Source organism: Rhinatrema bivittatum, chromosome 10, assembly GCF_901001135.1.
Source record: "Rhinatrema bivittatum chromosome 10, aRhiBiv1.1, whole genome shotgun sequence".
Lineage (NCBI taxonomy): Eukaryota > Metazoa > Chordata > Amphibia > Gymnophiona > Rhinatrematidae > Rhinatrema > Rhinatrema bivittatum.
Genome location: NC_042624.1, coordinates 21809816 through 21833397, shown reverse-complemented (window position 1 = coordinate 21833397; position 23582 = coordinate 21809816). Strand labels below are relative to the sequence as shown.

The window sequence follows — 23582 nt, the reverse complement described above, 5'->3', positions numbered from 1 at the left end:
TCATCATTCACTGCTATACATTCTAATTCTCCCATCTTACTTCTTAGACTTCTGGCATTAGCATACAAACATTTCAAAGTTTGTTTTTTGTTTGTATTTTCAGTCTGCTTTTTAATTGATAGGGATGTTCGAATTTTTTAGTTCAGGTGAATTTTTAGTTACAAGCACTTGGACTACTTTTCTTATTATTGGAACCTTACTGTCGGGATGCCCTAATTCTAATGCATCATTAGTATCCTTTGAAGATACCTCTCTCCGAACCATGCGCTGCTGAGCAACTGTCGGCTTTCCCCTTTGTTCTAGTTTAAAAGCTGCTCTATCTCCTTTTTAAAGTTTAATGCCAGCAGTCTGGTTCCACCCTGGTTATGGTGGAGCCCATCCCTTCGGAAGACTCCCCCTTCCCCAAAAGGTTCCCCAGTTCCTAACAAAACTGAATCCCTCTTCCTTGCACCATTATCTCATTCACGCATCGTCTCATCCATGCATGAGTCAATAGCATTTTCAGCTCAGTGAATTGTACTGGCTTAAATTCCATATATTGTAGAGTTTCGGTTGACTGGGAACTAAGCATAGGATAAAATTCCCATGGTCCACACTTAATGACAGTTTGGGCAGTGACTAGGTGCACTATTCCCGGTTGAAACCCGCACTGTGCTTTATCTGACCGAATGATATAGGAGCCATTGGTAAGTTTCAAGAAAACCTCTACCAGTGGTCCGGGATTCGGTTCTAGAGAGCAATCAGCCTCTCCTTCTAATGTGAGGCAGGTATTATAAACTTGCACCAGGGAATTGCACACAGTTAGAGGAACCTTGTGGCAACCCTGTGCTATAATTCAGTGATAACCAGCATTATTAATGCACAAATGAGTTAGTTCAAAGATTTTAATTGTCTTTATCCATTTATTGCTGTCATTACTGCTTTCAATGTATTGTCCCCAATTCTGAATTTACCAACACCTTTTCCATACTTATGTGGTGATAGGGAGAAAAATACGCCTAACCCCTTGTACTAAGGTTGATCCTAAGGTTGTTCATGGTTCTTTTCTCATTTCATGTTTGGTGACCTGCAAAATAACTTGTGAGGCCTCTACATGGGTATATTGAATTTGTTCTGTTGTGAGATTTATTTCCTCTAACATTTTTCCCAACTGAAGTTCCCAACAATTAGGTTTTGGTGAAATGAGACCATCTATAAAATGGGTTAACTGTTCTATTCTCGCTAAGACCTGTATTTTCTCATCAGTCGTGGTTATGGCTTCAATTCCTAACTGTAAGGTTTGAGCCAAATAATCCCTTAACTGAAAAACTCCTGCTTTCAACTGATATTCGTTTGACTGTATACCTTTGATAGCAATTTAACAAATATTGCTTACCTGTAACAGGTGTTCTCACAGGACAACAGGATGTTAGACCTCACGTATGGGTGACGTCAGTGGACGGAGCTCTGTTACGGAAAACTTTTCTGTCAAAGTTTCTATAAAGCTTTGACTGACACTGGCACACTGAGTGCACTGAGCATGCTCAGCCTGCAATTATCCCTGTGACCACTGGTTTCTCTCCTCAGTCTCATCTTATAGCAAAAAACGCAAGCAAAACTAAAATAATAAAACGTATGTAGACCCAACTCCGCGGGGTGGTGGGTGGGTTTCGTGAAGACTAACATCCTGCTGTCCTGTGAGAACACCTGTTACAGGTAAGCAACATTTGCTTTCTCACAGGACAAGCAGGATGGTAGTCCTCACATATGGGTGAGTACTGAGCTGAGGATGCCCGAGAGTGCACCAAATGCACCCAAAGACGTACAAAAGGCGCAACGACGGGGGTGGAATTTGGTAAGGAGGGCATCCTGAAACCCTTAATGGGTTGGTGGAAGGATGTTGGGTAGTTTAACTGAAAAGAAGATGAGTAGACAGACTGGCCAAACATGGAAGCATGCCGGCCAGTCTTATCTAAGCAATAATGGGCTGCGAAGGTATAGAAAGAGCTCCAGGTCGCAGCCTTACAAATATGTACAAGCGGCACCGGCCGAAGATGAGCTATTGAGGCAGGTACGGCCCTAACAGAGTGTGGTTACACACGGTGTTGTGAAATGCCTGCTTGTTGGTAGGAAAAAGAGATACAGCCCTTCAATTAGGAGGAAAAGGTCTGTTTGCCCATTGGAACTCGCAGCTTGGCTTTTGCCACAGAAGGAAAGAGTTAGGTGTAATTCCTATGGAGTGTAGTGCGGTCTAGATAGAATGCAAGTGCACTTTTACAGTCCAAGGAGTGGAAAACTCTCTCGCCCTGGTGAGAGAGAGGTGTTGAGAAAAAGTGGGCAGAGTATATTCTGAATAAGGTGAGATGCTGCGTATACCTTAAGAAGGATATGAAGTTGAAAACGTAAGACCACTCTGTCACGGAGGAACGCTGGGTTGGGTGAGTATGTAACAAGGTGTGGAACTCACTGACCCTGTTGGCAGAAGTGAAGACTACGAGGGAAAGAATTTCCCATACCAGACTGTTAATTGAGAGGAATGGCAAGGCCCGAACGGGGAATGTATGAGTCTTGTAAGCACTAAATATAGGCCCCATTCTGTAACCAGTAAAAATAGAGGCGGCTTAATCAGTGGATAACCCATGGTAAGCTGACTCAGAAGGGGTTGAACCGTTAATCGGGTATCCCCACTCCCAAGTGGTATGCCAATTGGAACCGAGGTGTACCCATGTAGAGGATGTCTGGGGAGCAGAATCTGAGGGAGTAAGAGAAAAGAGTGATGTAGAAAAAAAAAAAAGGGGGTAATACCCTTATGTATTCACCATGTGGTAAATCATGCCATTTTGAATGGTAAGATTTATGTGTGGAAGGTTTTTGTGACGTTACCAGTACCTAAGAACATCAGTGAGTCCATGATATGGGACTGACCTGTGAGAAGGCGAATTAGTTACTGGTGTGATAGATTGAGAAGTATGGGAAAACATACTGGTCTCGGCCAGGACGTGGGTCTGAGAAACAGTGAACCCCGTCCTGGTGCAGCATAATAAGAGTGCTGGCTATGAGAGGCATCGAAAGAGACACATATAAGAGGCCTTTGTTGCAGCAAAGGCGTCCATGGGAACACATTCGAGACATGTGTAGGGAGTAGAATCCACCGTATGATTCGATTCAGACGCAGAGGGCAAGGTTGGTTGACCTCAGCGTTAGAAGATTTTTCTCGCTACACATGTAGTCAGAGACCATCCGAGAGGATGGAAACCTATATGGAGAAGGTCTGCTAGTACATTCAGTAAGTCTGTTAGATAAGTGGCCCGGGGATGCATGGAGTGAGCAAGGGCCAAGGGTAGAGCTTTATAGCTTCCTAGCAGAGCAGCTAAGAGGTTGTGCGTGCTTGTGTGTTTTTATTTTAAACAACAAAGAGCTAGAGTTAAGTAATACTAATCTTATAGCGGAGTAAGAAGAACTGGACATGACTTATAACACCCACCAAATAATATTTATTATGAAATTGTTACAATATTTTGATGGCACCTGTTTAAGAGTTAGAATTCTAGACACTTTATACAACATATAGTTTTTGTGCCCTATTGTGAACAGTTGTGTTGGCACCCGCTTAACGACGGTATAGAAAAGATTTTAAATAAAGATGTTAAATATAAATAAATAAATACCGCATTGTCACTATGCTGTCTCTCTGTATGCACAAAGGTTTGTTGCAGAGGCAGTATTGTAAGGCATAAAGGCATAACTCATGGCTCGAAGCTCCAGGAAGTTGATGTGAAATTCTGCATGGAGCGGAATAGACGCATATTGGGTTGAGAAGATGTCATTTCGAACTCTGCAACCCTGAGTAAATGCGAGCATGAGCAGGACCAGCCTAAGTTTTGGTTCTAGATCTGCAATATGGATCAGGGATGAAAGCCGTTGAACAGCTTAGATCCACTGATAATTGAAATTTCATTGAATCTTACTCATAGCAAATCTGGACCTATGAGTAAAGTGCATGGTGAAAAAATCCCGTGGCCCAGCAATGAAAGAATTGAGGGGCTGAGGTTATGTTGTATGCGTGCACAGACATATAGGAATTTATCAGAATGTCTGCGCGCTTGTTGGACAGGAAGTTCGTTGTGACTGTGGTGTCCAGAAGTGTTCTATATGGGATTTATGGTAGTTAACAGCAATCCCAGGTAGTAGATTTATAGTGAGTCGTGAAGAAGATAGCGCTCCTTGCTTGGAGTGTCTGTTGTTATGCAACTGTCCATGCAAGGAAATGCGTGAATGATGTTTTACTCTGTAGAGAAACAGCAGTCACTGCTAGTGATTTAATGAAATACCCAAGTTGCCGAAACTGGAGCAAAGTTTGGGATTGTAATATTGTTGACTCACCATGAAGCACATAGAAAGATTAGAGGAAAGAGGCAACCTACTTACTGCAGTATGGAAGTATGATGATGAGAGACACCATTTTACCTGTCCCTTCTGAAGAACGTTGATATTTCTGAGGTCCAGGATGGGCGGAGAGTAACTACTTTCTGTTGAAAGAAAGAATAATGAGATTAAAACTCTCCCCCCCCCCCCCCCCCACGCTTTGTGGCGTCGGGGTCTGTACCCTGAACCTTGGTACCAAGTGGGGTGGCCGCTCTGATATCCGGCAAGTTGAGAGACCAGGAGGTGTCCAACTGGCGGGGCTGATGTAATGTGGATATCATGTAATCTCCCACGGGAGTGTGAGCGGTAAAAGTCTTACCCGCATTTCTGTGTGATGTACAAGAAAACGTCGAGACCTGTCGCCAGGCCTCGAGGTGGATTTGCAATTGAGGCAGTGTTTGCTGGATCTTGTGTTTAGCAGATCAGCGAATGCATCTGGGATTTTGGTCCTTAATTAGGAACCAGAAGCCAGAGTATTAATCAGTACAGAGTCCTGTTGCTGACAACAGGCAGATGTCCTGATGTAATCCAAAATGATTGGTAGAGAGGTTCTCTTGGTATTGTGTCCGACATAGCTGGCAGTAGTGATATATGACACTAGTACGGTTTTTGGAAGACAAGACGACCTAGAACCTTTCGAACCATATGGCCTGATTTAGAGAACAGGTCTCAATGGGATTATCGCTGAAGTGGGATTAGAGTACTTACCATCCGTCGTGGATCGCAGAAGGACAAGCCGGTGAAGATCAATGGCTCCATGGATTTCAGGAGGCATTGAGGAACAGCCTGAAGGACATAAACGTCCGACTCAACTCTGTAACCTGGTATGGTAGCGCAGATACAGAGGAGACAGGCTGAGCGTGTCTGGCACTAACACAGTTATTTGTGGAGGGTCAGAACCCCGCAACGGTGTCGGTGGGGAACGCCTCAGGTACAGGAGAGCCATTATGACTCATGAACCCGGCCCTCTTTGCAGCGGCTCGATGTATCGTGACGCCAGTGCAGAATTCCTCGGAACTCGGTCCGGTCATTCTGGAGCACCGAGGACTGCCAGCACTGTGTGGAACAGTGGCGGTGGCATTTCCTAGCATGTAACAGATGGACTCAGGACCAGTGGGTATAGTGTACTCCTGTTAGCAGTTGGAGACGGATCAGATTTCAATCTGACGTCAGCCCCTAGTACATATACCCCTGCAGGAAGTGCAGCTCCTCAGTATTTTCCGTCTCCATAGCAGTTAAGGACTATCTGCATGCTCTCAGAGCGTTAGACCAAAATTAAAGAAATTTAAAGAAGAAACCTACCTGAAGACGAGCCCCGCACTCCTGCAGTGATACCCTCGGGTCCCTCCCCCAGTTGAATTTCCCGAGGTGATTTCCGTGGTCCCTCTGAGGTGAGCCTCGGTCCGGTGGCCGATTCGCGGCAGGGACCTAGCCCCCGAAGCCTCGGGCGCGGCGTAGAGGCAGCCTCGGTCCAGCGGCCGATTTGCGGCGGGGACCTAGCCCCCGAAGTCTCGGGCGCGGCGTCGAGGCAGCGGGTGCACCCTCGAGTGCGGCGGTGAAGGTATTCGCCCTCTTCCCCCCGCAGCCGGAGACCGCCCCAAACAAAACTGGGGAGCGCCGAAGACAAGGTAAGGTAGAAATCTTCTCTTCGTCCGGTCTCCTAGGATCGAGGAGGAGCGCAGGTCACCGATCGAGACCAGCGTCACCGGGTTGATCCGCCCTAGCAGGGCTAGGCCCCGGCTGTTCCAGGGTCTACCCACGTGGAGACCCGCGGTGGAGGTCGCCATATTGCCCGCATGCTCTCCGTTGCCATCTTGGCCCTGTTCGCCGCACCGCCGTCCGATCCGAGCGCACAAATTGAGCTAAGCGCACAAAATTACTTGTGCGCATAATCTTAAGCGCATATAAAACCTTACGCGCATAAGTTACGCGCACAGAACAAAGCGCATACCTGCGGCTAGGCGCACATCTGCGCACACATCTCAGGCGCACTGGAGCGCACAAGAACTTATGCGCCTGCAGACAAGGCACCTCCAGAGCCAGGAATAAAGCTCAAGGCCTCTGCCCAGTATGCCACTTCAGAGCCGCTCAGAGCAAGGAGGCTGACGCCCTGTGTGCACACTGTGAGGAGGCCATGGGAGATCCAGGTCAGGGCCTTTCCCCACCAGGGCTCAGCGCTAGCTCCTCAAGGGACATCCCGGACCTAGCAGGCCCCAGTGAGTCCGCCCCACAGTCGGGAACCAGAGAACCGGTGCCCCTCAACTTAGACCCAGCATCGAGCTCTGGGGTGGAATTGTTCAAGGGGATTCACGCCATCGTTAAAATACAGCCTGAACCCCGGACGGAACAGCCACATGTGACGCCCCAGGACCCTCATGCCCCAGGACCCTCGAGCCTAGGCACAAGCTCACACCGTCCAGAAGCCCCAACTAGGGGGACACGGACCTCTCCGAAGAAGAAATCAAGCCCCTGGAGGAGGGGGAACTCCCCCCGGGGACAGAACCACACTGATCCATGAGACGCTTCTTCACAAAGGATGAGCTCCCGGACCTGGTATCCCAATGCCTATCGGAGCTCGCTATCCCGGGCCAAGGCACCTCGGGGGAACCTAAAATGAACCCCCTGCTGGAGGGCCTTCGCCAGATGTCGCGCCACCTTCCTCTCTTGCAGGCGGCGCAACAGCTAATTGACCTAGAGCGGAATGCTCCGGAGTCCTCATTCAAAAGGGGTTGAGACTTGTCTGCCATGTACCCCCTGGATCCAGCAACCAGGGGGTACAATGGTACATCCCATTGGTCCTGGCGTGCCCTAGAGTGGACGCCATAGGCTGCGCGATCGCTAAGCGCACTGCCATCCCAGTGGAGGGAGGAGCGGCGCTCAAGGATACACATGACCGGCGCCTGGGAGCCATACTCAAGCAGTCATTCGAAGTTGCAGCCCTGTCCTACAGATTGCGGCTTGCTGCACCGTGGTGGCACGTACCTGCTTATCACAAGCCAGGAACAACACCCTGGAAGAAGACATGGAATCAGTGCTATCTTCTCTCACTGACGCGGCTTCCGATCTAGTGCACACAGCGGCCAGAGGAGTCTCGTCCACAGTGGCAGCCAGCAGACAGCTCTGGCTTCGAAATTGGTCGGCTGACGCTTCTTCCAAAACGAACCTCACGAGGGTACCCTTCAAAGAATCCCTCCTGTTTGGCAGCGGACTAGAGAAACTGGCCAGCAAATGGGGCGACTCCCCATTACCGCACATGGCGGAAGGCAGGACAGAAAGAAACCAGCGTCCCTTCCCCAGGTCCACCAAGGGCAGAAGTTCACAGCGCTTCAACCCTTACAAGAGCAACTATCAAGCGTCCCGCCCTACGGACAGGAAGCAGCCCCTCCAGAACAAGCACACCAAGAGGGGAACCAGCTCGGGTACAGGCCCCGGCTGCACCCCACAATGAGAATCAGCTGACCCATCCAAGGGAAGAAGCCATAGGGGGCAGACTAACCCTATTCGCAGATGGGTTTTGATAACTTCCAACAAGTTCATGGAATACCCTGCCACCCCCTTCAAGAGGGCGGCAGTGGGAGCTACACTGAACAAGCACTGGCCCTCGAGGCCGTAACCCAGGTACCTACACGGGAAATGAATACTGGTCATTATTCCATTTACTTCATCGTACCCAAGAAAGAGGGTACATTCAGGCCCATCCGAGACCTCAAGTCGGTCATCCGCCGCCTAAGGATTCCCCGCTTCCGCATGGAAACCCTACGATCCGTCATATGGGCAATACAACCAGGGGAGTTCCTCACATCCCTGGATCTGTCGGAGGTCTACTCACACATCCCAATTCATCAGGAACACCAGTGCTTCCTACGCTTCAAGGTTCTGAGTCATCACCATCAGTTCCGGGCACTACCCTTTGGGTCAGCCACTGCACCCGGACGTTCACCAAGGTGATAGTAGTGGTGACGGCAACACTCAGGAAGGAAGGAATCCTCCTTCATTCCTACCTGAACGATTGGCTGATCAGAGCAAAGTCGCCGGAGGAATAGCAGAGTCATAACACTACTGGAAAGCCTAGGATGGGTGGTCAACACCCCTACAGCCCTCACAGTCGCTGAAATACCTAGGAGTCCGATTCGACACCAAGGTCAGCCTGACCCCCATGAGGAGATCCCCCATGAGGAGATCAAAGCTGTGGAACCGGCTTCAGTCCTTACTGAGCGTCCCTCGTCCCACAGCATGGGATTATCTGCAAGTCCTTGGGCTAATGGTGTCCACTCTGGAAGTGGTGCCATGGGCGCTAGCCCACATGAGGCCCCTACAACGCTCACTTCTATGGCAGCGGAGTCCCGATCCCAGAACTACACCGTACATCTACCACTTCCGGGCAGAGTCCGGACCCAGCTACGGTGGTGGCTGCAGAACTGCCACACGAGCCGGGGATCAAGACTATCCTCCCCAACCTGGAACCTGCTCACCACAGATGCCAGTCTACATGGGTGTGGAGCACACTGTGAAGAGTTAACTGCCCAAGGGCAATGGAACGCAAAAGAAGCGGGATGGAACATCAACCGCCTAGAAGCGCGGGCAGTCAGATTAGCCTGCCTGCGGTTCACCCACACATTTTGGGACAAAACAGTCAGAGTGATGTCTGACAATGCCATGATGGTGGCCTACATCAACTGACATCCCTAGAAATAGATCCCCTGATGGCGTGGGCGGCAACAAATCTCCAGGAGATCTCCGCCGTCCACATCGCCGGGGAAAGAAAACATCACGACAGACTCCCTCAGCAGGGAAAGTCTAAACCCAGGAGAATGGAAGCTGTCGTCCACAGCCCTCAAGATGATAGTGAATCGATGGGAGACCTCAGACATGGACCTTCTAGGAAACAGATCCAATGCTCAAATACCAGATGTTGGATTCGTGGACCCTTGGGCCGATCGGAGCCAGAAGAAGAGCTGCTGTAGGTGGTTGCAGCAGCGACCCCGACCGGGAGGCGGCGCGGACAGACTGGTGGCTGACCGAATGTGGAACTCTGGGAGCCCTATGCGACCAAGAGCTCTGGCGAGGAAGGAGGTGATGATGGCGCTGGCGCTGTGTTGAGAAGACCTTCGCCCTGGAAGCCGATCCTCCCCCGAGAGGAGCTCGTAGGAGTCCGGCCGCTGGGACTTAGGAGATTCACCCTGGAAGCCGAAGTCCCCCCAGGAGGAGCCCGTAGGAACCCGGCCGCTGGGACTTAGGAGGGCCCGCGAGAGCCTGGTCAGCTGTAGTCCAAGGTTGAGTGCCGAAGGGTCGTCGCTCGCCAGTCCAGAGTCAGGAACCAAAGGATCACCGTAAGCCAGTCCGGGGTCAGAAGCCAGAGAATCAACGTAAGCCGGTCCGGGGTCAGAAGCCAGAGAATCAACGTAAGCCGGTCCGGGGTCAGAAGCCAGAGGGTCAACGTAAGCCGGTCCGAGGTCAGCAGCCAGAGGATACCAAATACCAGTCCGGGGTCAGAAGCCAAGAGTAGGACGTAAGCCGATCCGGGGTCAGGAGCCAAGTAGGAGACAACGAAGCAGGAACGCAGCAACTGGAGACAGGAGAAAACCCTGGGAACCTCGTTGCAAGGCACTGGCTTGGCTGAGCTGCAGGGTATAAATACCCTGCAGCGTCTGACGTCACCCGGAGGCTTCCCCTGCATTTTCCCGCGCTGGCCCCTTTAAATTTGGGTCAGAGACGCGCGCGTGCGTCTAGGGGGCGGGGCCAGCTGCCGAGGAACGCCGGCTGCTGCGACGCAGCGAAGAGGAGCCGGCAGGAGCGAGCACAGGCCCGGGCGAGGCGGGGGAACGCCGAACCCGCGCTGGCTGAGGTCCCCGGAGGTCCGGGGAGCGCGGGCCCAACGCGGAGCCCCGAAGAAGTGAGTAGCGATTCCGGGGCCGACCCGGAATCGCAACACCAGATACTTCAGCCGCAGGCGGGATCTGCAGTCCCAGGGGATCAAGGTGGCAACATTGTCATGTTATGGCTCCAGTAGCGAAGGCAACAGCATAGCCTTGCACCCATATGTTTCACGCTTCCTGAAAGGAGTCCAACACATTCGCCCGCCACTAAAGTGGCCAGTACCTCTGTGGAACCTCAACCTCGCCTTGGAGTTCCTAGCGAGATCCACCTTCAGTCCCCTCTGAGGCCTGTCCCTCCGACTGTTAATCTTAAAGACGGTGTTCTTACTGGCCATGTGTTCGGCCGGACGCATCTCAGAGCTACAAGCACTGTCCTGCTGTAAGCCGTTCTTCAGGCTCAACCCGGGGCCCTCCAACTATGCACGGTCCCCTCCTTCCTCTCCGAAGTGGTCTCACACTTCCACCTTAACCAAACCATCTCACTACCAACGATGGATGGCTCGAAGAATTTGGAAGAAGCCCGTAGTCTACGCCACCTCGACATCGGCAGACTCCTATCCAGATACCTGGAAAGGTCGGAACGGGTACGAAAGATGGACCACCCTTTTGTCCTTCACAGCGGAAAGAGGCAAGGGGAAGCGGCCTCGCAGACAACCATTGCCCGCTGGATCAAGGAAGTCATCAAGGCGGCCTACGTAGAAGCGGGAAAGCCACCACCTCTACAGGTCAAGGCCCATTCTACCAGAACCTAGGCGGTGTCCTGGGCAGAAACTGAAACTAGAATGCTGTCACCTGCCGAGATCTGCAGGGCGGCAACGTGGTCCTCCATCCTTACCTTCCCCAGATTCTACCGTCTGGATGCGCAGGCTCAGGAGGACACGGCATTTGCAAGGTCAATTCTAAGTGGGTCACGGGCAGCCTCCCACCCGGTTCGGGAGTAGCTTTTATACATCCCATTGGTCCTGAGTCCATCTGCTACACGCTAGGAAATGGAGAAATTACGTACCTGATAATTTCGTGTTCCTTAGTGTAGACAGATGGACTCAGCATCCCACCCTCGGCTGCCGTTATGCATGGTTTTCAATGAAGTACGGGTAAGCCATGTTTTAACTTACCTAGAGCGTTCACCCTGCTGGGTGTCGACGCTTTCCAGTTGAGTACACTGGCGGTCGCCAGCTATAGTCCATCAACCAGTTCAAGTCACTCAAGTTTAATCAAGTTTTAAACGTTATTAACAAGTTAATTAAGTTAACCATATGATGAAGTTAATCAATCAGTCACACATATATCCACAATGCTTTTCAAGGAAGAATACTGAGGAGCTGCACTTCCTGCAGGGGTATATGTACTAGGGGCTGACTTCAGATTGAAATCTGCTCCGTCTCCAACTGCTAACAGGCGTACACTATACCCATTGGTCCTGAGTCCATCTGTCTACACTAAGGAAAACGAAATTATCAGGTAAGTAATTTCTCCAATAGCGATGTTGCTCGGCCCGGGCATTCTCCAGCACAGAGTAGGATAGCACCAATGTCTTGGATGGCGTCGGTGGTGGACGGTCACCGTGCCAGTGACAATGAGTGCCACGGTGCTCGGCCTGGTCTTTCCCCAGCGCCGAGGTGGATGCCCTCGCTGTCTTGGATGGCGAATGATGACGGACTGTCAGCATGCCTGCACTGCTCCTGCAACTTGTAGTGTCGTAGGCTGATATGGGGCTTTAGTTAAGAACCCAAAGCATGGAGCACTGTGTTTAGGCAAGGGCATCGACCCGGGCGTCGATGGCACTGACGACACCAAGGTGTGCATCGATGGCATCCACCCGGTCATCTATGCCATCGATGGAAAAATCAGCACCATGGATGAAAACCTTGATGGCACTGAAAATATCGATGTGGGGATCGATGGCATCGACGGACCGCGGGGGAGGGGTGTCGATGGCATTGAAAAAGACAGGATGGCCTGGATGGGGGTACCGACGGTAGCGATGGGGGCATTGACTGGACGAAGGTACCGAGGTATGAATTCGGCAGGGGCCCTGGCGGCAACGGTAACATGGAAGTCCCTATCCCACTAGCGCTAATAACCAGGCAGAGGGTCACAGGAGGACACTCGCAGGCTATGTGAGGCTAACTGTGAAAACGTAGGGAGAGGGAAGGCTGCAATTCGGTTGGTAGGCCGGGGAAACCGTAGTGAGGTGACAGGAACCGACCGAAAAACAGAGCATAGTACTCGCCGAGCATCGATTAAATGTACGCGAAGGGAGACCCGTGCAGGGAAGAAGTGTTTGTGAAGTAAGTTTGTGTTTCCGTGAGGAAAAATTATGAGAATTTCTCACAAAGCTCCTAACCGCTATGCTTATTGCAAAGCGGAAAAAAGAAGACTGAGGGGAGACACCTGTGGTCACAGAGATAATTGCAGGCTGAGCATACTCAGTGTGCCAGTGTCAGTCAAAGCTTTATAGAAACTTTGACAGAAAAGTTTTTCATAACAGGGCTCCGTCCACTGACGTCACCCATATGGGAGGACTATCATCCTGCTTGTCCTGTGAGAATAATTCTGTCATTTAAATTAAGGAAGGTGTTCTGAATTTCATGTTTCAAAACATTCCTTCTCTTTCGTCTAGCTGTCCTTATTACCCAGTCGGGCAGCGAAAATGAATCATTCAGCCACTTAGTTTGTATGATAAGATCTAAAGCAGATGTAACTTCTGTCTCATTTCTCCCTTCTACTAAACCTCAAATGCAGGCAGTTGTTAGAGACTTGCCTTGCACTAGTCTATCTGAAAAAAAAATGAGCTTCCTGCGTAAAGAAAGGTCCTCTACTCTGTTAGAAAATCTTTTATTACAAAGATTAACTTGATAACGTCAATTAGGGCAATATGAGCATTGTGTCTGGGTAGATGAGGACTTGGCACAAAAGAACCTATTGTTCCCACAAGCATTATTCCACAAAGTAATATTACGATAAGGGATTCCTTGCCAGTGAGTAAAAGTAACAGTCAATTCATCACAAAATACATGATAGAAAGATAGAAACGACAGCAAAATTGAGCATTGGCTGTCAAACCTGCTGATAGCCGTTGCTTCTGTCAAAAAAGAGGCACTAGGGACGCCGGGCCTAATTTTAATAAATTAAAATACTGAATCGCGCGCATAGGAGAGTGGCCAGTGCGCGCGCCAGGAGAGCGGGTGCTCTTCCGCGTTTTTACTGTATCGGCCCGTAACTAATTCAGTGCCAGAGTCTGTGAGACCATTTTGATAATGGAATTGTACATCATCCCTATACTGATCAGCTCGCCACTATACCCAGCGTGTGGCGATTGCCCTACTTTCAGGGAGGGAGTGCCGAGTCACTACTTGCAGCTGTGGTATTCCAGTGTAACAGTGTATGCTTTTGCCTTGTGCCAAAGTAGAAATTTTGGAAAGGCAATATCTGACAGCTGTTAAAGTACACTCAACTATATTAAACTTTTTCTCAGGGAGAGAGAAAGCGTGTGTAATATAGCAAATAGGTTGAGACTCATCACGATTACTTATTGTATCTAAGAAGTGTGAGTCAGAAACCTGAAGCACAAGATCCAAATCCTTTACAGGGTTTTTGTGCTAATGGAGATGAATTTTTTATAGCCTCCTCGAGTGCCTGCAGGCAGAATGCCTGCAGGCACTCGAGGTACAGTAGTCCAGTTCCTAGCTACCACTGCATTGCTTTTTAACAGATTATATAAGGGTTTTGCTAGTGCCGCAAAATTTGATACTGTTTTATGGGCAAAATTGAGACTTTTGGCGTCTAAACCTACTTTGTTGCCTACACGGCTTTCTTAGATAGCCTACCCTCCTGCTTCGTTGCCCCAATTAGAAATCCTAAAAATTTGTCTTCCTCAAAGCCTATTCTTGCTTTGGCAAAATTTACTACTAATCCTTCTTCCCCCAGGACCTGTATCAGTTTAACTACAGTCTGCCAAAGTACCTGCAGTGTATCGGAAGCCACATATATGTCATCAACATATGGATTGGCGTTATCAATGTGATGTTGAAGGAGCTCTTCAATGGCTGCTGAAAATAATACAGGGGAATTAAATCCCTGGGGGAGTCTTGATATTGCTTTCCCAGGAACGTAAATGCAGTTAATGGGGAGGACCTCAAGGCTATACTCCAGAACCCATTAGCTAAATCTAAGGTGGCTTTCCACCTAGGGCGAGGCAGGTTATCAATTGTTGATGCTGGATTGAGGGTCTGCGCTGCTGCGGTTTCAGAGGAGGCATTAAGGACCCGATAGTCCATGACCATACGGGTTTTCCCATTTGCTTTGGGCACTGGGAGCAGAAGGGAATTATATTGAGAATATTCCTCACTTAAAACCCCTTGAGCTACTTTCTGAGTAACAATCTCATCAGGATCATCCCAGAATTTTCTGTGTACAGAGTACTGTTTGTGGGGATTAAATGGTTTAGTTAATGTGATTTTTATTGGCTTGGGAATTTGAACTAAACCCCTAATGTAAGCCATTCCTTAAATCTCTTTTCTAGTTCTGCTTCCCCTACTAAGGTTTTGAGCTGGGGTGATATTGAAGCTTTAACTGTCTCTAACCCATATGCCGGGTCTTCCCTCATCATAGAGGTGAGTACCAGTATATCAGCTGGTGAGAAGTAGACCACATACAGGTCTTCTTTATCAAATAAACAAGCTACATTTATGGTGTGAGATCCTTTTGTAGTAGGGGGAATAAATATATATGATTGCTAAGGGAGCTTGCGTCTGCCGTCCCGCAAACATAGTAATTATGTTTTTTTGTAAATACTGTATAGTATCCCATTCTTGTGTCAGTATACTAATGGTAGTTCCTGTATCTACTATCCCCACGTGTAATTTACCCTGTTCCTTACTCTGGATCCACAGGGGGTTGAGTTTTGGGGCCAGCGCTGCCATGGTGTGTGGCACACTTGGCTGGTTTTCTCGGGGTAGGTGTGGGAGGGCAATCAGCTTTAGCTGTAGCTCCAGATACCCCTGGGGGTCTTTCTGGTTTTGGTTATCTTATAGGAGGAGTTCCTCTATTTTACCTCACAGGATACCGGAGAGCCCATCCGGTGCCTGAAGGAGTCCTCTATGGAGGAGGTGGGTATTCCTGTCTGGATTCCCTGAAATCCCTGTTCTCCCTATAATTCCTTTCCTGGGAGGATGGGTTTCTGAAATTAAAGCTTACCCTTCAGGTGTGCTTATCAGGTTGAGACCTCTGGCTGTCCCTTCCTCTGTCTTTTTGTTTATCCGGTCCCTGGTGCGCCTGTTTAAACGGCTTCCCTGGGAATAAAGGTTTTCCTGCTGCCTCATATGCCTGTTGAATCAGGAATGGAAAGCGTTGGTTCCTTTCAGCAGGAGCCAGAGTGCTTAATCTATTACAAAGATCAATGCGAATAGAGGTTTCAGGCATAATATCTTTCAGAATTTCCCATACCTGGTCAAAGTTATCTAAAGTCACTAACATTCCTAGTAAATAGGCAGCTGATATACCATACTTATGCAATATTTTCTGCAATACATCCCCCAGATTAATAATCAAGGTTTATCATTTATTACTCTAAAACACCAAGCATAGTAAGTCCCCCACGAGTCACAAGCTGGGGAAGGGGGAAATAAATTCTGTGGCATTAGGGTTGAAATTATATAGTGTCTGGTGTGTGCATTGCATTGACCAGTGACTGCCTCTAATGCTGCTAATCAGGTAGCCAGATGTTCTGGTACCTGGTTAATGTCTGTAGGGAGTGTGCCTAAAAGCCCGTCTTACCGTGTCTGCTTTATGATCAATCTCACTACGACCTCCATAGACCACAGGCGTCCCTGTCGGAGTTGAAGTATTTCCATAATGATCTCATAATATTAAAAAACATCTCAGGACAGTAGTATAATAGACATTCCTTTTTCCAGCCAGGATTTGGTCCGCAGCCGGAGAATCATATGACAGTATGGCATTGAGGGGGTCTAGTTTTTGTAAAAGCCAAGCCGCCTCTCTTCTCTGAAACAAGGACTGTCTGATTGTCAGTAAACAAACACTTACTAAGTGTGTAAGACATCTGGCAATCAGGGAGAGCAAAGGGTGTGAAGTTCTCTTCTCCCCTGCGGTCTAACCCCTGATGCATCCCTTGCTGAGTCAGGGCTTTTAATCGACAAATATCCTTGTGATAGCACAGGGACAAAGGACTGATTTTCTTGGCTTGCCCTTATCCTATAGGGATCTGCCTTTCTGTACCAATGTAGAATTTTTTATTATAGGTAATATCACTTTATTGGAAATTAAAATTCCTGTTTTATTTTTCCCTAGATGCTACCTATCTCTCTAAAGATGTCTCATCTGGGGTGCCATGTCAGTGATTGACAGGATACGCTCTGCTCCTATCCTACCTGAATCACACGACTCTTCTGCCCTTAGGAAGAAGTTTATTATTTATTTAGAGAGAGAAGTTCTTCTTTGGAGTTAGAAATGAAATCAACCAGTCTGAATGTATGAAAAATAACAATTTCTTTATTCAGATACAAAATGATAATCTTTTAAAGCATGTGAATAACTTTATGAAGCATTATACTTTTCTAATCTTATCTTAACCAAACAATACAGAGCTATAAGTGTAAATATTGTAGCAATAGTGACTGCAACAATAGAAATTAGATAAATATCTACTAAAGACATTTTTTTGTAAAATAAATGCTTTCTAGAACATGCAAACATATTATCTATTACATGCTGTTGGGAATGAGAGAGTAAGGTACTCTGACACAATATCTATGACATCATTTATTAATGTGATATCATGGTAATAGACGTTATTTAAGGAAAGTTATTTACAGACCACATGATTGCATATGCCTTCCAGCACCCTTCATGTCAACAGCCTTGTATCAAGGAGTCGTCAGGTCAGCAAAGGCGAGAAGGGGGTTTTCAGTGTCCAGCACTCTACACGTCTAAAGAGGCAATATCTCCTACTCCCGCCGGACACTGGAAAGTCCTGCTCTTTTATACCGTGCCCTAAACAAGTGTGCGTGCGAGAGAGAAATGATTGATCACTATCCCCCCATGTTATGTGTCAACAGTTGCTACTGCCCACTCGGACTCATCCTGTCCCTGGCATGTAGGTGATTGATCAGACCGCCTTATTCCCGACAGGGAGCCAGAAAGCTGAGCTGCACAACCTGTTTAACAAGAACATGTTTATCCTACACATGCTTTAGCTAATACTGGCTAGGTTTTAATTATACTAGCTAGGGAGGGTTCTCATATGCAGAAAATAAAATGCTTACCGATATCATGAAGCAATTAACCCGCTATTATCTGTCTCTCTAGTGTGGTCAGAGATTAATCCTGCATTGCTTTCTTTCTTTGCTACCAGGGGTTTAAATAAACAGAAAAGCCAGGTAGGTCTAGTCTGCTCCTTCTTTATCCAAAAAGTTAACAAATTTGCTCCCCTTCCTAAAACAGAGGGGTCTGAAGCTGGAAGGCTTCCCAGTTTAAGAAAGTTGACTTTTTTGCGCCCCCCCCCTCCCGACAAGGGTAGACAGGAAGGGCTCTCATTTTTTCTAACCAAGAGCAAAGATAAGAAGTAAAAGTTCTTCTATTTTTTTTATTTTTTCTTCTGAGCCTCCAAGGACACAGGTGTCTATAATTGGAAGCATTTCAAAAAGAGGCCCTTTTCTAGTGCAGGGCATATGAAAAGCAATTATGTTTTAATACTAACTTGGAATAACCGACTACACTGTTCACACATGATTATAAGCACATATTTACTAACATATTTTCTGACACGTTGACACCTTTTGTAGCATCCACTTCCCCAGAAAACATGGCATTCAAAACTAGCAAATAGTCCAATCGTGAGTACAACTGGTGAGGATTGTAAAAAAAGCTAAAATCCTGCTCATTTGGGTGCAGTACCCGCCACACGTCAAGCAACTGCAATTCCTGACATAGGAAATTAAGAACATAAGAAATTGCCATGCTGGGTCAGACCAAGGGTCCATCAAGCCCAGCATCCTGTTTCCAACAGAGGCCAAAACCAGGCCACAAGAACCTGGCAATTACCCAAACACTAAGAAGATCCCATGCTACTGATGCAATTAATAGCAGTGGCTATTCCCTAAGTAAAATTGATTAATAGCCATTAATGGACTTCTCCTCCAAGAACTTATCCAAACCTTTTTTGAACCCAGCTACACTAACTGCACTAACCACATCCTCTGGCAACAAATTCCAGAGCTTTATTGTGCGTTGAGTGAAAAAGAATTTTCTCCGATTAGTCTTAAATGTGCTACTTGCTAACTTCATGGAATGCCCCCTAGTCCTTCTATTATTCGAAAGTGAAAATAACAGAGTCACATCTACTCGTTCAAGACCTCTCATGATCTTAAAGACCTCTATCATATCCCCCCTCAGCCGTCTCTTCTCCAAGACCTCTATCATATCCCCCCTCAGCCGTCTCTTCTCCAAGACCTCTATCATATCCCCCCTCAGCCGTCTCTTCTCCAAGACCTCTATCATATCCCCCCTCAGCCATCTCTTCTCCAAGCCTATCCTCATAGGGAAGCTGTTCCATCCCCGTTATCATTTTGGTTGCCCTTCTCTGTACCTTCTCCATCGCAACTATATCTTTTTTGAGATGCGGAGACCAGAATTGTACACAGTATTCAAGGTGTGGTCTCACCATGGAGCGATATAGAGGCATTATGACATTTTCCGTTCTATTAACCATTCCCTTCCTAATAATTCCTAACATTCTATTTGCTTTTTTGACTGCTGCAGCACACTGAGCTGACGATTTTAAAGTATTATCCACTATGATGCCTAGATCTTTTTCCTGGGTGGTAGCTCCTAATATGGAACCTAACATCATGTAACTACAGCAACGGTTATTTTTCCCTATATGCAACACCTTGCACTTGTCCACATTAAATTTCGTCTGCCATTTGGATGCCCAATCTTCAAGTCTTGCAAGGTCCTCCTGCAATGTATCACAGTCTGCTTGTGATTTAACTACTCTAAATAATTTTGTATCATCTGCAAATTTGATAACCTCACTCGTCGTATTCCTTTCCAGATCATTTATATATATATTGAAAAGCACCGGTCCAAGTACAGATCCCTGAGGCACTCCACTGTTTACACTTTTCCACTGAGAAAATTGACCATTTAATCCTACTCTCTGTTTCCTGTCTTTTAACCAGCTTGTAATCCACGAAAGGACATCGCCTCCTATCCCATGACTTTTTAGTTTACGTAGAAGCCTCTCATGAGGGACTTTGTCAAACGCCTTCTGAAAATCCAAATACACTACATCTACCAGTTTACCTTTATCCACATGTTTATTAACCCCTTCAAAAAAATGAAGCAGATTTGTTAGGCAGGACTTCCCTTGGGTAAATCTATGTTGACTATGTTCCATTAAATCATGTCTTTCTATATGCTTTACAATTTTGTTCTTGAGAATAGTTTCCAATATTTTTCCCGGCACTGAAGTCAGGCTCACTGGTCTATAGTTACCCGGCTCGCCCCAGGAGCCTTTTTTAAATATTGGGGTTACATTGGCCACCCTCCAGTCTTCAGGTACAATGGATGATTTTAATGATAGGTTACAAATTTTAACTAATAGATCAGAAATTTCATTTTTGAGTTCCTTCAGAACCCTAGGATGCATACCATCCGGTCCAGGTGATTTGCTACTCCCAGATGGAGGTCGTTGGTGGCAATAGGCTTGGGTGGTTTACAATCTAGGTGTTTATTCACGACCTTATTGAAATCTCCCCCTATTACCAAAGTGTAATCCGACAGACCCGTTAAAAGGCCCACCAGTCCAGTAAAAAACTCATGAGAGTAGCTATTAGCTGCATATATATTACAGAGCACCACCTGCTGCTGATGGAGAAACCCCATAGCAACCACATATCTTCCCTCTTTATCATGGCACACCCGGGTGAGCTGAAATGGCAATTGTTTGTGAATAAGAATGGCTACACCCCTCTTGCGAGATGAAAAAGAGGAAAATATGCATTGTCCCAGCCATTCCCTTTTCAACTTTCCATATTCTGCATTGGTGAGATGTGTTTCCTGAAGAAACACTACCTGGGGGTGCAGTAGCCGAAACATGGAAAGCAGTTTTTTCCTCTTTATCGGAGAGTGTTATACTGTCCACATTTAAGGATGTAATTTTAACCGTTGCCATGGTCACTCCGCAAGCAGTGTGTAAATAGTGAAGCCAGGCCCACAGCTCTGGACAAGCTATGAAAAAATCTCTGGGCTTCCCAACCTGAGTCCCAAGACCCATCAAAAACAGTATATTTATTCCCTGGTCTCCACCCCCACATCCTCCCCTCCCCATCCTACGCACACCCCTTCCCCCCTCACCCCACCACTCACACCACATCTACTCACACACTATACACATACTCCAAGAAGGACACAGGGTCTCTCGCACCTGGGAAACATACAATTCCAGACTCAGATTCTCCTCTCTGGCCCCCCTCCTAAATCAACCATCACGCATGAAAGAACTTATAACATAGTATAACTTCAAGGTACTTAAGCCTGCCTGGCCATGTTCTCTATCTCTGATTCCCAGTAAAGACATTCAGGCCTGGCACAGTAGAGAGCAAAACAGATAAATGTTGGCAACCACCGTTACAACTCTGGCACTGTTAGGATCATATAGGATTTAGATCGGTGGTCCTACTTCCCTCTTGGGAGCTGACCCACCTACTGCCACCCATGTAAATTTTAAATGCCAGAGTCACTAGCCATTAGTAGATAAACAGTAATTCAGACCGCTCCAGGATTTTCCAGCATTGCTAAAAATGATGAGGCTTCCTCTTTTGAGGTAAAGAAAAACACTTTGTTATCGTAGTGCACCCGTAACTTTGCTGGATATTTATTTTTATTTATTTCTTCAGTTTTATATACCGATGTATAGTTTTTCAACCTTCACAACAGTTTACATTGTAAAAATTTAAAAAAGAACAGACATGATACTTAAATCAAATTACACAAATACAATTTGGTCTTAAAACTGAAATAGACATTAATTAGTTCATAAATAAAATCACTTACAATAAATGGATTAAAATGAAATTAAAAATAATTAAAATAAAGATAAAATCATTTGCTCAATTCTATATCAAATGCTTGATTAAAAAGCCATGTTTTTAACACCTTTCTAAACAGTTTCATATCTCTTTGTAGCCTCAATTCAGGTGGCATAGAGTTCCACAGTTTTGGGCCTGCCAACGAGACAGCTCTTTCTCTGACAGTAGTTTGGCACTTGCCACGGAAGGAACAACAAGAAATCCTTTATTAGCAGAACGTAAATTACGTTGGGGGGTGTGTATCCGCAACATTGCATTCAGCTTGTCAATTTTGTTCAGCATAAATTGCTTTATGAATCAAACAGAGTGTTTTATATTTGACTTTTGCATCAGACAGCAGCCAATGTAGTGCTACTAGCACAGGAGTAATATGTTCTCTTTTGTTTATTCCTGTTAAAACTCTAGCCGCTGAGTTCTGCAAAATCTGAAGCGGTCTTGAAGTTGTTCAAGACCGCTTCAGATTTTGCAGAACTCAGCGGCTAGACCTAGCCGCTGAGTGAGAGGGAGACCTAGATAGAGAAGGGCAAAGCGGATTCCCCGTTTGTGCAAGTCAGAGCAGGCCGGAGTCAACATCTTCCTCGGCGCCGCTGTTGAGAAGTCATTAAAGAGCAGCATCTTATGTCCTTGCTATTCCACCAAGGGTTGGTTTCGAAAGGCATGAAGTAGCTGGGTTTTGTGTGACCAGTTGAAAATTTGCGCCATGACCAGTCTGGGTTTTCTAGTTGCCTCACATGGTGGGCCCATCCGGTGAATCCTTTCACAGCGCAACTTGTCATCAGGCAACAACAGGCCTAAATGACCAGAGAGTCGCATCTCCACAAAGGTTATATGTTTCCAAGTTGTGTTCTAAGTTGATCTTAGTTGTTCTAAGTTGATCTTAGTTGTTTTCCCAATAGATTGTACTTTATTATATATTATCCGTTCATTATTTCGATATGTTCCATGTAAACCGCCTCCCCGGCGATAGTTATCTCTGTTAAATGTGAACCGGAGTGATATGTATTGTATACAGGAACTTCCGGTATATAAAAACCAAAAAAATAAATAAATAAAAGGTTGCCAGCTCTCCCTCCTTCACCGATTCTGGCAGTTCAGTGATTTTAAGATTATTTCGCCGGCCTCTATTTTCCTGGTCTTCCATTCTATCCAACAGTTCTTTTTGCTGGGCCTGCAGCTCTACCATGTGGCGCTCTGAGTCTGTCAGCTGGTCCCCATAGTCAGAAAGTACCTGCTCTGCTTGATCTAGCCGCTTAGACTGCCCCTCCAAAGTGCCTTTAATGTCATCCATCGAGGTCTGAATTTTGATTAACCTTGCATCCAGCGCCGATGTCACACTTTGAGAAATTTGCTGCAGTACTTCATCTGATGTTGCCGCCAACATTTTGGGATTTTCCAGCGGGGCTGCCATTTTGGGAGCACTCTGCCAATGATCCACACCGCTCTTCATGGTCCGCTTGCGCATTCCAACCTTGGCACCCCGAATTGCACCTACAGGGGCACTGACATGTAAGAAGCCCTCCGGAGCAAAAAGTGCAAAATTCGCTGTTTTAAAATGTGAGTTTTGCTGGGAAACTGCGGAGGGGGGCCGCGGAGCTGGAGCCTGAGACTTTCTTCCTGTACGTCATCACCGGAAGTCGACCGACCACGGTTTATCAGACTTTTATTTGGTTTCACAGCTTGTGATTTTTTATGTTAGTTGATTTTATTTAGTGTTTACCTACTTTATGTCTTTTATTGTGTTTGTTTTTATCCATATCTTTATTATGTATGTTTTAAACTAAATTGCTTAGGCCTCTTTTGTGTTAAGCGATTAATACATTTTAATAAATTAAATGAAATGGAGGTCCGAGACTAGAGAAGATGCTCATCCAGATTCTTCAAAGATGAGCTTGAATTCCAGAAGGAAATCTGGCAGACTGTGGAACATGGAGTCCTCCCTCTCCCATATAGGAGAAGCCCAAGCTAATGCCGTGCCACCAAAGAGTGAAAAGATGTAAAGTACTTTGGAGCGATCCATTGGGAGCAAGTTGGACTGAAGTTCAAAATGCATTCTGCATTGGTTCAGCAACCCTCAGCACTCCTTATATAGCGCGGAAGCTGGGGTACCAGCCCAAATACCATGGCAGCATTGGGGGCGGAGACAACTGCGAGAGAAGGTGCTGGGGTCAGGGCATCCATACGGATTGCC

General features: G+C 46.9%; 1 protein-coding gene across 6 annotated transcripts in view; it reads left to right on the top strand.

Annotated features, from left to right (window-relative positions):
* Positions 1–23582, top strand: part of TMCO1 (transmembrane and coiled-coil domains 1) — a 526809-nt gene that overhangs the window by 50954 nt on the left and 452273 nt on the right. Inside the window, exons 2-3 of one of the 6 annotated variants that reach the window (XM_029617470.1) lie at positions 14806–14896; positions 16593–16772. The exons of 4 other annotated variants lie outside the window; for them this stretch is intronic. The gene's annotated coding sequence lies outside the window, so the exon portion shown is untranslated. The remainder of the gene's footprint in view (positions 1–14805; positions 14897–16592; positions 16773–23582) is intronic. One more of the 6 variants, XM_029617471.1, reaches the window with a different exon arrangement.